This window comes from Mytilus edulis, chromosome 11 (genome assembly GCF_963676685.1).
Source record: "Mytilus edulis chromosome 11, xbMytEdul2.2, whole genome shotgun sequence".
In the NCBI taxonomy this organism is placed as follows: domain Eukaryota; kingdom Metazoa; phylum Mollusca; class Bivalvia; order Mytilida; family Mytilidae; genus Mytilus; species Mytilus edulis.
This window is the reverse complement of record NC_092354.1, coordinates 79,425,897-79,442,784: the sequence shown is the minus strand read 5'-3', so window position 1 is coordinate 79,442,784 and position 16,888 is coordinate 79,425,897. Positions and strand designations below refer to the sequence as shown.

The 16,888-nt window shown below is 33.8% G+C and overlaps 1 long non-coding RNA gene across 1 annotated transcript; it reads right to left on the bottom strand.

The window, feature by feature from the left end:
* Positions 1-15,005: 15,005 nt before the first annotated feature.
* LOC139496370 (uncharacterized) lies at positions 15,006-16,200 on the bottom strand. The gene is made up of 2 exons (XR_011657635.1): positions 16,108-16,200; positions 15,006-15,423 (listed from the first exon to the last, which is right to left on the bottom strand). It is a non-coding gene; the product is annotated as an uncharacterized lncRNA (long non-coding RNA).
* Between the last annotated feature and the right edge of the window lie 688 nt (positions 16,201-16,888).

Here is a 16,888-nt window from a genome sequence, read left to right as displayed (position 1 = left end):
TTTTTTTTTTAATGAAACAAATTAAAAATATAGATAAGAGAATAATAGCCAAAGACGCTATAGGCTTTCCTTTTTAAGTCTTTAAAATCGCGTGAAAGGCAAATAGACTAAATGAATCTCATCGACAAAAAGAACGACTTAGCAGATATAATCTTTTCATTTAAAAAAAACACAAATACATTCCAAAACAAGACACATTTTGTTGAACCGTTAAGAGTTGTTTTATTTGAAAGTTAGTCTTTAATTTAACTGCGGCGTCTCTGTAACATATTTTGGAACATTTTTAACAGATATTTTAAAAACGTGAACGATTACGAGTAATTAGTATAGTACATTTGTACATGATGGATTGACGAGAACAAATTACCAAGAGTAATACATTTGCCTTCCAACTAGCAACCCATACAAATGGACACCTCTAAATTAATTCAAGAGAACAATATCTGCTTCAAATTTATTCAGACAATTTCCGATTTAAGGAGAAAGAGGTGATGTCCGAAATAAAGTTAAGTTCGGATGAGTCAACTGATTTGTCTACGCAAAAACATTAAATTTTGTACTTATCATACCTCAAAGCCGGTGAACTGAAATCTTTTGAACTTGTCTTCTGATACCGCCGTGTCCATTACTGCACATATAAATGAATATTTCAAGTTGTAGACTAAATTTTTCCTCCTGGGGTCTAACGGTGTGTAAATTATGATAGGAAAGCATTGAGGTGTATCCCAGCTTTTTAAAAGAGACTCCTCCACACTAGAGGTCAATCTCTAGCATTAGCCTGTGTTGACACGACAAAAGACATTCCTGACATTAAATGTTTGGAAAGCATTGTTAGCACTGTACATTCGTATTACAAACGTTCACCTACAGACAATGTCGAACTAAGATCAGGGCAACTTATTATAGATTATTATGGATTTCTAATCTTTTGGAAGTTGATATTTGTCATGTATTGAATCTATATATATACAATATACGACTTATGATGAGATTTTATTCACTGATTTACGTGTTTACAGTATTTTATTAATGATAAATTGGTAGGGTTAAATATCCATCGGTGTATATCAATGGAAAACATCTCAAACATTGTAGCTACTATAAATACACACACAAAAAAAACTTCGATTTCTTACTTGTATGAAACAAAAATATAAAAAAAATATAAAAAAAAATAAGGAAGTCAATTGTCGAGGGATTGTTTGAATAGTCAACACCCTGGAAGGAAGTAACCATCCAAATACTAATAATACAACACCAATGAAAAAGATTATGCTCCCAAACCAATATGAATACTCCAAAAGTTAGTAATCTCAACCGCATTTTAAGAGAGAAAAAAACCAACCAACCAACAACCATGAACGTTTTGACAACCGTAACCAATGGAGGTGCAATTATAAGAGTCAGTGGAACATTTGGGACAAATAAATGTGTCTCAATAAACAGTTTTGGTGGTAACACCTGTCTTCATTTGAGGACTCCCAAGAAAAATGGATCGGGATGGAAAAGCTTTACTATGACCGTTAGTGAGTATAAAGAAATGGTGAGGATGGTTGATCCAGACCGTCTTACCGATATTGCAGAGAGGTTCAATGTTCAGGTAAGGTTTTTTTTCTTTTTTTTCTTCACGATAATTTTGGAGGAAATGGTTAATTGTTGGGATGTACAGATACCAGATCACGTCCACTAGTTTTTATAGCATTTTATTTTTATCCATCTGATGAATTACCTTTTTTAACTGATTTTTACTGTTATATTACTGTCTCAAGTGAGGGGATGGTTGATATCCCGCCACATTAGGTATGTGTGTACCTGTTCCAAGTCAGGAGCCTGTAATTCAGTACTGGTTGTCATTCGTTTATGTTCTACATATTGTATTATTCATTCATTTTTTTTTTTTGGTTATTAAATTAGACCGTTGACTTTCTTGTTTTGAATTGTTTTATGTTGACATTTTGAAACCTTTTATAGCTGACTGTGCGACAGGAGCTTTGCTCATTGTTGAAGGCTATGGTGACCTATAGTTGCTGTAAGTTTCTGTATCATGTTGTCTCATTGGCATCATACCACATCTTTTTTTTTATATCCATGTAGATTTCATGCATTTCTCTCCAAAACTGTACTCTCTCCTCTCAAAAACATTTCATATACCATATTTTTTTCAAGTATGATGTACAACTATTTGTCGCTATAAGATTAAATCATTTGATATTATGTATTGTAGAACAGGACGGAACGCGCGTTGGAGGAGGCAGCACTAAGAGCAGATGAGAGTAGGGAGGACGAAGCTGGACCATCAACAGAGGCAACAGTGGAGACACCCGAGCCTGCCCAAATGCCTCCGATGAAGACATGTTTAAAAAGTATTGGCCGTATCATATGTTTGGAGCCGACATCACTTTTAACTCGAGACATACTAGTGAGCTTACCTTCTGTTCTTCTGGATGAAATAGACCAATCACTAGATCTAGATTTAACAAATAAAGCCATTGCTGGTGTATTCATGTTACAGGAAGTAATCTCACAAAGAAATTTTGAAATACCTAATACATCTTTGTATCAGAGTTGTTATAGGTTTTTTTTGTATAAAGGGAAAAGTGGATTTTCAACAGGTGATGACATTTTGTCTATAGTGGGAAAGATGAAATCTACTAATCTGAATGACATCAAACATTTTCAACGTGAACATTGGAGATTCATAATTTTAAACAAAAAGTTACTATCTTGTTTCATTTTTTTTTCTTAGACTAGATTGTTTTATTACTTTTGATTTTTTACCCTGCATACCAATATTGCCCATGTGAAATTTATAATTGTCTTGTATAATCATGGAACGACAAAATTTCTTACTATGTGACGTATACATTTTCTGACGTCAGACACGCGAAGCAGTGAATGTGTTTTAATTTGAAATATGCTTTTTTTGTTCTTTTGTTAAATTGTTTCTTTTAAAATTGAAACACGGTGATGGCTGCTGTACCCGTATTATAAAGGTAAATGCAGAAAAGCGCGTCTGACGCAAGAAATTATCATATGTGTTGTTTTCAATATTTTTGATTATTTTATTTATTATATATGTTTAGTTCACGCATCGTTGTAAATATAACAGAATTTAACGAGTCTGTCGTACAAAGTGCGCAGTTTAGCGCTATAAAACCATGTTTAATCCACCATTTTCTACATTTGAAAATGCCTGTACTAAGTCAGAAATATGACAGTTGTTGTCCATTCGTTTTTGGTGTGTTTTGTCATTTGATTTTGCCATGTGATTAGGCAGCAACCATTTGATTTTCTGGGGGGGGCTATGGTTTTTTTTTCTGTGCAAACTTTTTTTTTCGCCTGCGGCGAAAAACAATCTATTTTTTTTGCGACAAGTCGAAAACAATTCTTTTCTTTCAATTTTAGAATTACATATAATGGCAGCTGAGGATGAAACAAACAATTTTTTTTTCTCAGTCAAAAACAAATTATTTTTTTCTCCAAAAACTGGAAACAAACTTTTTTTTCCAAAAAAAAACCATAGCCCCCCCCCCCCCAGAAAATCAAATGGTTGCTGCCTTAGGATTTTCCTCTGAGTTCAGTATTTATGTGATTTTACTGTTTGCATTGTTTAAAGGAGATAAAATTTATTTAACAAAGTTTAAAATGTACGTAGTCACATTCAACGTGCGGACTTTAATTTCATAAATATTATACTGTCCGACCCGACAGTTGTAGAAAATTGCCAACGGGGTTAACATCAATCGTACCATTTCTTCCGGGTCGATAAGGTGCCAATATGCGAGACTCTTGAATATCATACATATTAATTTTGAATACAATTGCAGTCGTAAAGTATTTATACATCTTGGGACTTTATAAAGATTGATTGATTGTTGGTTGCTTAACGTCCAGTGGCAAATATTTCATGCATATTCAGAACCAGAACAAGTTCACAATAAATACAATAGGTAGGTCTTGTCACAATATCGGCGTTTGTGTGTCCACTGTCAGTCTGCTGTTCTAGTTCGCTATTTTTTTTATATTTTTGTGTCTTGATCTACCTTCATTCACTAGAACTTCGGTTTCCCCCTTTTCTGTATCAGGGGAGTGACGTTTCACCACAATTAACTACATAAATAAATATATCATATGTGTTGTTTTCAATATTTTTGACTATTTTATTTATTATATATGTTTAGTTCACGCATCGTTGTAAATATGACAGAATTTAACGAGTCTGTCGTACAAAGTGCGCAGTTTAGCGCTATAAAACCAGGTTTAATCCACCATTTTCTACATTTGAAAATGCCTGTACTAAGTCAGAAATATGACAGTTGTTGTCCATTCGTTTTTGGTGTGTTTTGTCATTTGATTTTGCCATGTGATTATGGACTTTACGATTTGATTTTCCTCTGAGTTCAGTATTTATGTGATTTTACTTTTTGCATTGTTTAAAGGAGATAAATTTATTTAACTTAGTTTAAACTGTACGTAGTCACATTCAACGTGCGGACTTTAATTTCATAAATATTATACTGTCCGACCCGACAGTTGTAGAAAATTGCCAACGGGGTTAACATCAATCGTACCATTTCTTCCGAGTCGATAAGGTGCCAATATGCGAGACTCTTGAATATCATACATGTTAAATTTGAATACAATTGCAGTCGTAAAGTATTTATACATCTTGGGACTTTATAAAGATTGATTGATTGTTGGTTGCTTAACGTCCAGTGGCAAATATTTCATGCATATTCAGAACCAGAACAAGTTCACAATAAATACAATAGGTAGGTCTTGTCACAATATCGGCGTTTGTGTGTCCACTGTCAGTCTGCTGTTCTAGTTCGCTATTTTTTTTTTTATATTTTTGTGTCTTGATCTACCTTCTTTCACTAGAACTTCGGTTTCCCCCTTTTATGTATCAGGGGAGTGAGGTTTCACCACAATTAACTACATAAATAAATATATCGGAGTTGGATTACACTATGGTCTCAACACTTTGTACCCCTGGTGTCACTCATCTGAGCATTTCTTTATAACATATCCCTTGGAAATTTAGATAAAGGTCCACATCAGTTGGTTAATGCTGATAGTGACAAGGAGATTCGCTCAGAGGTGCAAGTAGCTAAAACACAAACTGTAGATCAAAATAATGTACATAGATTAGGAACACATAGATTCTCAAAGTTTTCAGAATGGAGAACTTTAGTCAGAGCTATTTCCTTATTGAAACAACTTGTTAGAAATCGAGCACATGACGATAAAACTGAACTTTTAGATGCATACAAACAACCAGATGCTTTGAAACAAGCCCAACAATTCATTATTCGTGAGGTTCAAATGGAAAATTATAGAGACGAAATAGACAGTATCGAACATGGAACATCGTTAAATAACAACAGTTCTCTCTCGCAACTATCTCCAATACTTGATGTTGATGATACCTTAAGAGTTAGTGGTCGCTTCCGAAACTACAAAGATTGTTCAGATCTTTCAAAACATCCTATTATCTTACTAAAACACCACCATATATCATTACTTATTGTTCGACACTTCCATGAAAAAGTGGCTCATCAAGGCAGAAGCCTCACAGATGGTTCTATCCGTACAGCTGGTTCTTGGGTTTTAGGCAGTCGTCGTTTAGTTTCTTCAGTGCTGCATAAATGTGTGATATGTCGGAAGCTTCGTGGTTGTTTCGGTTGGCAGCAAATGGCAGATTTGCCTCAGGCGAGAACAGATTGAAACCATCACCGCCATTTACATTCGTCGGTGTTGACACTTTTGGCTCATGGTCAATAGCTTATAGACGCACTCGTGGAATACAAGCTAATCAGAAAAGATTGGCACTTATGTTTACATTCCTCGTCAGTAGAGCAATTCATATAGAGGTCATAGAGGAGCTCAGCAGTGCTTCATTTATAAATGCGTTGCGTCGTTTCATTGCCAAAAGGGGCGAAGTTAAACAGTTCCGTTCGGATAGGGGTACACATTTTGTTGGCAATTCAAAAGAGTTAAATATGATCACTGAATTTGTTGAAAAAAGACTCGGTAAAAAAAGTTTTCTCTCAAACAACGACGTCTTGTGGCAATTTAATCCTCTACACGCTTCCCACATGGGAGGAGTGTGGGAACGGATGATTGGCGTTTCACGAAAGATTCTCGATTCAATGTTATTACGAAAAGGTGGAAAATATGTTACTCATGAAGTTCTAACTACCCTGTTATCGGAGGTAGCAGCAATTGTGAATGCAAGACCCTTGGTCCAAGTGTCAACGGACCCAGCATCACCACGTGTTCTTTGTTCGGCAATGATTCTAGCACATAAAACAAATCAGGACAATGTTTCTTTTTCAACATTTGGAAAGAAAGACATGTTGAAATCTCAATGGAAGCACACTCAGTTTCTAGCAGAAGAGTTTTGGAACCGCTGGCGTAACGAATATTTAAACCCTCTACAATCTCGACAAAAATGAATCCGTGAAAACATTAATATGAAGGAAGGCGATTTAGTACTTTTAAGAGATAATGAATGTGCTCGCAACTATGAGGCCAGTCGCAATTGTTGAAAAGACATTCCCTAGTTCTGATCAGAAAGTCAGAAAGGTTCAAATTCGTGTTGTGCGTGATGGGAAACCGGTTAGTTATGTTAGACCAATCAACGAACTAGTGATGTTGGTAGAGCATGTGGAACTAAAAGAAAGTGAAATAGACTAATGATTATAATTTTAACTTGTTGAATCTTCAAATAGTCAGAACATTTAATAACAGTAATTACAATTTACATTGATAATTTGTTCATGTTATTTCAAATTTGTTTATATATTGGTGATTTCAGTTTGAAATCAGAGGAGGAGTGTAATATCACACTCCGGAAATTTACGGATCTGTTCCGTCTTTATGTTGAATTTTATTATGATATCTGCCAAACGGCAACGGCGGCAAAGCCAAACAAACTTTTCTATGGTATTCAACCCTCCACAGGGTGAGTTTTGTGTTAAACTGTAGTTTATAACCTTTTATTTGTATGTCCGATATACGTATTTAAAGTCTAAGGTAAGTCCTTTTGATTTAAATTGTGATTTCAAACGATTATCCGAGTCATATCTCACGTCACACTTATTTTGTATTTTACATGTTAAATTAAGTATTACGATGTTTATTTGATTGTTATTTTTATTCCTGCATTTATTATACACAATTCTCAGTCAATTTAAGCTTCTTAATTTGCGATTTTTAAAATTACTCCGTCAGTTTGTCAAAATATTTTTGTATGGAACGCCATTTGAGCCATATATTTTGGCGTACGTTTTTTCTTAAAACAGTATGTGTATTGAACGCTTTTCGTGTTATAATTTTGTTATTCAAAATGTAATTTTATGGCATTTTTTTTTATCATTTTTTGTTGTTTCGTAAGATAGACATATTTTTCAATGTATGGAGAACATTGTTAATACTATTTGTACTATTATTTTGTAAAAACTGTCGATTGTGACGATGTGCTCATTAGATTCATTTTTGTATATTTTCAGTTGTTTACCCTCTCTGGAGGTCTGAAATAAAAGATAGTAACAACTCGGGTTCAGCGTATCTTTGACATTATGGTGTTATGAGTGCCAATGAGACAACTCTCCCTCAATTTGTGAAAGTAAACTATTATAGGTAAATTTATTGGCTTTTACGCATAGCCTTGGCTCATATCAAATAGCAAACTATAAAGGGCCCACAAAATGTCTTGAGAACAACCATTTAAATATAATATATAACGATATAATCTATGTGAGCAAGTCACTTATAATTCCGGAGTTTATTCATGTACAACCGGTAATATTCTATTTTTATTATGACCGGAAACTACGTTTTGATGACGTATTATGCATTTATAATAACGCTGAAATGAAATGAAAGAAACACCATACATTGTTGTACCTAAGCCCTTTTTATACCATCTGCAGGTAAAATGATAATTGTATTAATTATTCCCTGGCCTTTACATTATTATAAATTGCTTTTATTGTTTCTGTAGTCTTCAACACATATATAAACATGATAAACACGTCAAACAAACAATATTCATACGGCGAACGCCGATGTATTTTCACATTTTTGTATCATTATCTGTGTATACAGCAGCACTATGAATTAATTACACGGACAAACATATCGCATCTATAATGATTGAACTATAACCATCCCTTTTCACTTCTGAAAAGTTAAATTAACATTTATTTTATACACAAACGAGAGCTATTTTTTTTTATAAAAACTATGGAAAGCCTGTTTAACATTAATGTGTCATGTTAACAATATTTTATAATTCAATTTAAATGAGTGTTTTGATTAAGTAAACTTTATTTTGAATATGAAAGAGAGTTAATGAAATGATTTAAGCAATATTTACTGCATATAAACCATACTTTGTCATAATAAATGTATACAAGAGTTATTGGTATTAATACTAAGTAATTATTGGCTAAGGCAAGCAAATTGTTATCACTATGTATTTTGCTGATGTCATTTACATTATATTGTACATTATAACTTAAGTTGTGTTCTACAAGTTTGTATTAAAAAACTTTCTTTTTGTGTATTTGCAGGACTACCTGCAACCTTTGTTAATAGTAAAAAATAAAGATCTATATATCATTAAATATGTCACTTTTATCAGCCTCACCCAACACCTGGCTACATTTGGCGTCGTCGACAGGATTTATGTGACAACTTTTTACTAAAGGTGGTAGACGGAGAACAACATTCAAGATCGCCGACGGAGATGTCAATGCTTTAAAAAAGGAACTAGATGATGTGAAGCTGAGATTAGCTAAGGTAATAGCATGTAAAGAAACAGTAGAACCGAAGGTTGTTTTTACACCAAGAGAAAGGAATATAGAGAAATTCTCAGGTAGGAAAGAGTACTCGCAAACATTAGAGGAGTTTATCGAAGATGTTGAATTGACAATAAAGAGTAGGCCAACCCCAGAGGAAGAGTAGGTTAACATTTTATAATTAGTCTCTTAGAAGGTCCAGCTAAAGAAGAAATAAGGTACCGACCACTCTGAAAAGAAAACAACAAAAAGTGTGTTAAGTATACTGAGGGAAGTATTTGGTGAAAGGGGAACAATATCAGAACTATTGTCAGATTTCTACATTAGCAAACAAACAGAAAACCACACTGCAATAATGTTCACATATCCTCATGTGTAAGTTGGACAAGATATGCAAGTGAGACCACAAATGCATAACAAATCGAGACATTGTCTTGCACAACCAGTTTGCTGAGAATGTAAGACCAACATGGATCAAAATTGATTGATTGATTGTTGGTTGCTTAACGTCCAGTGGCAAATATTTCATGCATATTCAGGACGAGAACAAGTTCACAATAAATACAATAGGTAGGTTGTTGTAATAGAGGCCATCTAGGATGATGGTCGGGGAAATTTGGACTGCCACTGGAAAATGAGGGTATATTGGATAGGAACATAAATTTTGCCTTGCAACAGGCCACCTACGGACCCCTCATAGAGTTGTTGCAAGGGTTCTTAACGTACAAAGAGTGTGGCACTCTCTTTACACGAGGCATCGGATTTAACGTCCCCTTCTGACCGGACGTGACTGCGAACTTGATACATCCCGCACAGCCAAACGGACGCCCCACTTTGGCAAGCGTTTTACTGCCGGTCGGGAGAAGACCAAGTGACCATATTTGTATACCCCAGTCACCCTTGGGGGTTCGATGTTCAAGAAACTAGCCAACAACAAGACAACAGGACAGACGACTTTGAAGTCCCCATTTTTGCTACTCAAGCCAAACCATCTGGAACTTCCGACATAGCAAAAGTACTTGCATATCTCAAATCTGAACTCCAAAGCATAAAATCAGTAAAAGTAAAAACATTGAAAGAAGAAAAACAAGGACCCTATAGAAAACCAAAAGATTGTTACTATTGTGGTAAGCCTGGGCTCATAAAAAGAAACTGTCGCAGCTTCATCAGAGATCAAGGTAATGCTACACATAACCAAAAGTATGAAACAAATGATTTAAACGAAAACAGTCTACGGCAGGGAGCCGGTCTGTAGGCACTGGTACAAATAGTTCGACCCTTGTTAAGAAATCAGTCGGAAGTAGTCCTATTCTTGACATAATAATATAAAGGCCAGGGAATAATTAATACAATAATAATCTACCTGCAGATGGTATAAAAAGGGCTTAGGTACAACAATTCTTGGTGTTTCTTTCAGTTCATTTCAACATTATCATAAATGCATAATACGTCATCAAAACGGTGTTTCCGGTCATAATAAAAATAGAATATTACCGGTTGTACATGAATAAACTCCGGATTCATAAGCGACTTGCGCACACCTATATACAAAAAAACACTTATGAACCAAATCAACAAACAACAACCACTAAACATCAGATTACTGGCACAAATTCAGCGGGTTTGAACGTTTAATAGGTACTAACGTTTACCCTTACCTGAAACCTATAGTGTGACACCACAACATAGAAAGACACACACAATTACAATGAACCAGCATAACAAATATTAAGAAAGAATTAAATGAATCACTAAAAGTCAGATATCCATACCGTAAAGACTCATTTAACATAGCATCAGATTAAATATGGCTGAAAACTTACTGATGTGGCTAAGAACTGTATTGACAGTTTCGATTCAGTGCCACCAGGAACATACAATTCATGTATTGGTCTTCTTTAATTCTTGTTACATTTATTGTAGTGTCCAGATAATCCCAAGGAGCAGGAGAGAAGAAGGAAAAACTTGCAGTCGATAATAAGACTATCAACAATGGATTCTTCTCTCCTATCAAAAATGGAAGTAATTAATATCATAAAACCAGGGCATTCTCCCTATGTCTATAGATTTGGGGAGCCTTACAGTAATACAGGCAAACGAAATTCTTCAGCACATTTTGGACATTCATCAGAAAGAAAAGAAACTAAATTTGAAAGAAATTTCAAGAATGGCTAAGGAAAGACTTATAAAGGATCCACCAAACCCAACTAATGATTTAGCTTTTCAAAGAATAAGGCAGGTATTTGATATTTAATTTACTATTTTATACCATTTATAGGTGATTTAAAATAGCCATATTATTTCATCTATTATGTTAATTTTAATCAGTGTACTATTCATATAAAATAGTCATGCTTTCTAAGATTTGTTATAATGTTTGCCCTTGATTGTTCAACTATAAATCAAACATCTAATATGGCAGATTACAATTGAGTTAATATGATTATAGTATATCATAAAAATTTGATTTTGTAAAACACAGAAGTTCAAAATACATTTGATCACTATATATGTTGTGTCAACATTATTTTTAATCTTATTACATGCCATTTCATTTTGTTGTGTACAAGATGTACGTTTGTACAAATTGTAATTTGTACTGGGTTTTTGTACAAGTTATAAGTTTTTTTGACACATACCTTCTTGCACCAGGTGATACAGGTTTATCTTCTAAAATGTATCAGTTTAATGTTTAGAATTCAAATTTATATACTTCAACCTAAAATTTAGTGCTAGTCTCCTTGTCCTCAAACTGGAAATGAGGACACTTGAATGGTTTGAATTATAATTTTATTTTTCTCCTTATACCATATCCATACCCATAAAAAGTCTTTTTGAGTTGTTATAATGTTTTTGTATCAATGCTCAGTATTAGACTGTAGGATGAAGTTGTGAAAATATGACAGAAATCTGTGAAACAAAATACTGTGTGCTCGCGTCATCCATTTGTGTTAAGCAGTTCATAAAACACTGATAACTGTACAAAATATCTGTACAACATTACAACTTCTGCACAACATATATATTTAAATACTTATAAATCAATTTAGCTATTTTCATCATGCTAAAAACTTTTATAGTGGTTTGAATGTATATGTTCATTCATATGATATTGAAAAGTGTCTTTATCTTCAAATTTAACTGACTCATGATCCTGTGTCACTGGTAATAATACATAAGGATGAGTCATTAGACCAAAATGCTGAATGCAGTGGTACAAATGAGGTAGCTAATATGTTAACCAAATATTTTGAAATAAGGCTATGTGGCATATTTTAGGATCAAGACACCTACTTTTCCACCAACAACAAATGTCAAGAATATAAACAGCTATTTGTCACTGTATAGCCTTCAACAATAAACAATGCTCATATCCTCGGTTGGGAACCTCCTTTTGAATACGGCTGGATCCGCCCCTGTGCATAAAGTGAAGTTAGAAAATGTCTGAATACATTATTTTAAATATCACATGTATTATTTTTGGAAATATTTAGGCGACATAAAGAAATGGGTAACACAGTTGGCATCAGTTTCAAATAGTAATTAGCGCTTTGATTTGTTATTATTCTAAATTTAATCTCATTATCATATTCATTTCAGACAGTTGTTGACTTAACACAGGTAATAAGTAAAAGTGAACAAATGAAGGCATCACATGATAATCTGGAAAAAGATTGATTGTTGGTTGCTTAACGTCCAGTGGCAAATATTTCATGCATATTCAGGACGAGAACAAGTTCACAATAAATACAATAGGTAGGTGGATACGAGAGGCCATCTGGGATGATGGTCTGAGAAATTTGGACTGCCACTGGAAAATGGGGGTATATCTGGAAAAAGATAATGAGGTAACAAGCTAAAAGAATCTTTGATGAATCTAATGTGTAATGGACACTGAATAATTTGGTTTAAGTCGCCCTTTCGCCCTTTATTTCTTTTTTATTAAATAGTATGGAATTATAATGTGTAACTTTAGTTTTAAGGAAACCCTATTTAATCAAAGCGCGAAAGCGCTGTAAAGGCAGTTAATTACAGGTTGTGTGTATATCTAGTCCAGTTATAGCATTATCTTCCATAGAACAGAGGTGGTTTGTAGAATTTAAGATTTAGAGTTCTTTTGTACCTAGTTCACCTATATCTATAGTCTACTGTTTACAGTATATTTTCTGTGCCTCGCCATGAAATGCATTTTTAGCCATGGCCTTGTCAGTTTGCTTTAAATTTATGAGTTTGACTGTCCCTTTGGTGTCTTTCGTCCCTCTTCTTTAGACATATAAGAACTTTTCCTTTTCAATATAAATAGACTATTTTTAATTATTGATTGTATACGCATATTCTATGACTCCCATAAAAAATAGTTCACAAAGATTGACTAGTCTCTGTACTGTGTGTATAGCAAGAACATCAAGTAACATAATGGTAAATGTACATAGTAACATGTCAACTTTTTTGATGACCATACCTGCCAACTGTCAGTATTTGCAGAGTATTTCCCCCATCGAGCTCGAGGCTCCCAAATAGAAATTTTGTAAGAGCAATTTTGTCGACTATTTAAAGAAAACAATTAATGCAAGAAGAAGCCAAAAACCACATTAGAATATATTTGAAGGGAATCCATGAAAATCGCCTCATTAGCAAATAGCCCCACTTTTTCACTAACTCGCCCCACTTAAAAAAAAAACTGCCCCAACCTGGATTACCAAATCGCCCCACTTGTGAACTGTGTTAAATCCCGTTAATATTACTCCTGCCAACTCGCCCCACCTAATAGAAAACGATAATATCTAGATAAATATATTATTAACCAGGAAGAATTTAGTAATGCCAACTCGCCCCACTTATGTAAAAAGATGTTATCCAATTGTATATAAGTTAAATTCTGTTAATATTACTCCTGCCAACTGGTCCCACCTAATGGAAATCGGTGAAATCTAGATAAATATATTATTAACCAGGATGAATTTAGTAATGCCAACTCGCCCCACGTATGGAAAAAGATGTTATCCCATTGAATATAAGTTCAATTCCTTATATTGCATTATGATACAATTAACAGGTTTCTTTTCAATTGTTATGCAAAAAACTAAGCTTCAAAACTTACATTTATTCTTCAACAATCAGGTTTTTTTTAGAATTATAATTTCAGTATATATATCAATAATAGTTATTAAATTAATTTTCGGTTTGTTTGTATTCTGTGTAGATTAGTTTTCATTAAAGTGGTGTGAGTTTTTATTTTTAATTATTAATCTAAAAATTACCGTTTTTTTATAAGTAGGGCGAGTTGGCAGGAGTAATATTAAACAGGGTTCTCGCTAAGGCGAGTCCATGAGTCCTGGACTCATCAAAATCTGTCTGGACTCACCATTTTCAAAACTGGTGAGTCTACAAATACATCAATATTGAAATATTTTGTATAAACTGAACACAGTTACCATGACTCACCGTGGCCAAAAATGACGAGTCCCTGGACTCGCCTTCAAAAATCCTTAGCGAGAACCCTGATTTAACATGATTTAACCAATTTCACATGTGGGGCGAGTTGGCAGGAGTAATATTAAACATGATTTAACCAATTTCACATGTGGGGCAATTTGATAAATCAGTTTGTGGTGTTTTTTTAAAAAGTGGGGCAATTAGCCAGTGGGGCGACTTGTCCTGCTTCCATTTGAAGGCCCCCTTAAAGGTTTTGTATGACTATATGAACCATCTTTCACGTAAAACCCCCATGTGCATTTTGAAAAGTTGGCAGATATGTTTCTAACTCCAGGCTAAATCTAACGGTATGAACGAAAAAGAAGTGTTCAATTAAGGCTCTGTGGCCATAACAGCTGTCTCATTAGCATTTTAACCACTTCCCATATTTGCAATTAAAACAATAGAAGAAAATTATTCAACGCAAAAACAAAACTTACTTGTAAATATGAAATTCTCTTTACGGTATGAGTTTTTCTAATTGTTTGAGATTGTACAGTAGTACCTGTAACTGCTTATACCTATTTCTTATTCAATTTTGCTTGATAAACTCACTAAATATCATATACATTGTACCACATCTCCTTATTTTTATATGCATTCCAATAACATGAACAATTGTAATTCAATTCTATATACCAAAGAAAATGAACTGCACCACTTTCATTCACTAGTACATTTGTATGCATCTTTTGGCAAAATACAAGTTCTTAGATGACACAATTAATATAATATATATTTATTGATAAAAAAATAAAATTTAGTACACAACTCTTTAACTGGTATAAGAAAAAGCACAGCTGTGTCATAAATTGTGAAATCTGTGCTAAAAACATAGACATTGATGGTATTTGAGTAATTCCATATGTGAAGCTCAACATTAGCTCGTCAGTTGATGGTGGATAGTTATAGTTTCTTTCTGCAGGCTAGGATGAATGACTTTTCAGGAAAACCAATTTCACAAATCAAAACTTTCCTCTAGATTTCTCCTACAATATTCATCCAGTTTAGTTCTTTTGTTTTAATTGGACACCGTCCTGATTTTTAATTTTGCAAACCATTCAGTCTCTTGCTTGCAAATGGTGCATGAAAATAGGATGGGTATGGCAGTAGACAAGTCTCTTTAAAGTGGGTTTGTGCCCTGAAAAAAAGTTTTATAACTTAAGTTTAATTGAAACTTGTGCAACACATATACCTAAATAACTATATAACATAGAAGAGAGCATCATTCGTGTCAATGTTTTGTTCCTGTTTACATTGTCATTGATATTTTTTCAGAAAGCCTGAGGCATAGCTCATGAATTCCTGTCATTAGACATTACATCCTAACATAATTACTGCTAGAATAATTATCAGTATGATATACGTACACTATCATTGTACAGTATTAGTATATATAATTGTTGCATTCATTGAATTTCATTCACTCCTGTGTTCAGTCGTTCAAAAATATTTAAACATCAACAAATGAACTTTAATAAGGACAAGAAAACACTAGAAAAGATACGTACATACAACCCGTGTTTAAGTGTATTTGAAATAGAAATCTGGTTAAACGATGTATAAAGGAGAAATATATCTGGTTAAACGATGTATTAAGGAGGAAAAAATTGTAGATATTGCATTACGATGCGTTCTACCTAATAGCATGTGGATATGTTTACATATTTAGACTTGACCCAGTATGACCCGTACCTTGTAGGTCACCGCCGTCGTTTAAACACTTCACTACAGTCGTGTATAAGCTAGACAATAAAAAGCTTAAGCCTGTACTATTTGTGTGAAGTAAATGTGTTTGTTCTGAACATTTTAAAAATTGTTTTACCTGATAGCAAGGACGTATATCTATCCGTTTCCTTCTCAATTCACTTTGTCAAATTTTTCCGGTCTTCTTCAAAACATACGTATTACTGCGCCCGGAAGTGAAACAAAAATGAGAAATCCTCGTAAAATAATGCTATTTTCAATTTTGTGGAATCCATTTTGTAATATTTATTATACAAAGATAAAAAAAAGTTACGATTAATTATGAATTTGCATATCATTATACGGAACGTTTATGGACTATTTTTTAAGTCGGTCATTTTGGCGGTAATCATGTACACATACACACGTAGATTGGCTGGTACCCGATTGTAATGTTACACATCAAATATATCAAATAGCTAATACCCGGAACGTAGTACCGGGAACCAGGATAATACGTAGACAACATACATAACTAATACCGAAATTGAAAACGCTTTACGGTTTCTCGTTCATAAACCGAATTCTGCTTTGAATTATAGAAGATGCAATATTAATCATGTTCAGTCGACTTTTCATTGTTATATCAACGTCTGAACTAATGAAAGAATCTTTAGATGTCAGATAACACTTGAAATTGACCCGACCTCTTTCCACACGGAATATACAAATAATGATAGTTTGTAGTCAGGTTGACTGCTTATAATGCAAAATACACACTAATAGCAAGTTCTATAAAACGAACAATACACACTGACAGTTTCTTTAGTCCCCAATGTAAATGAAAGAAACAAAAACCATATCATACCATAAAAAGAAGAGGAGAAATTCGAACATTTCCGGATCTATTTCTGGCCAAA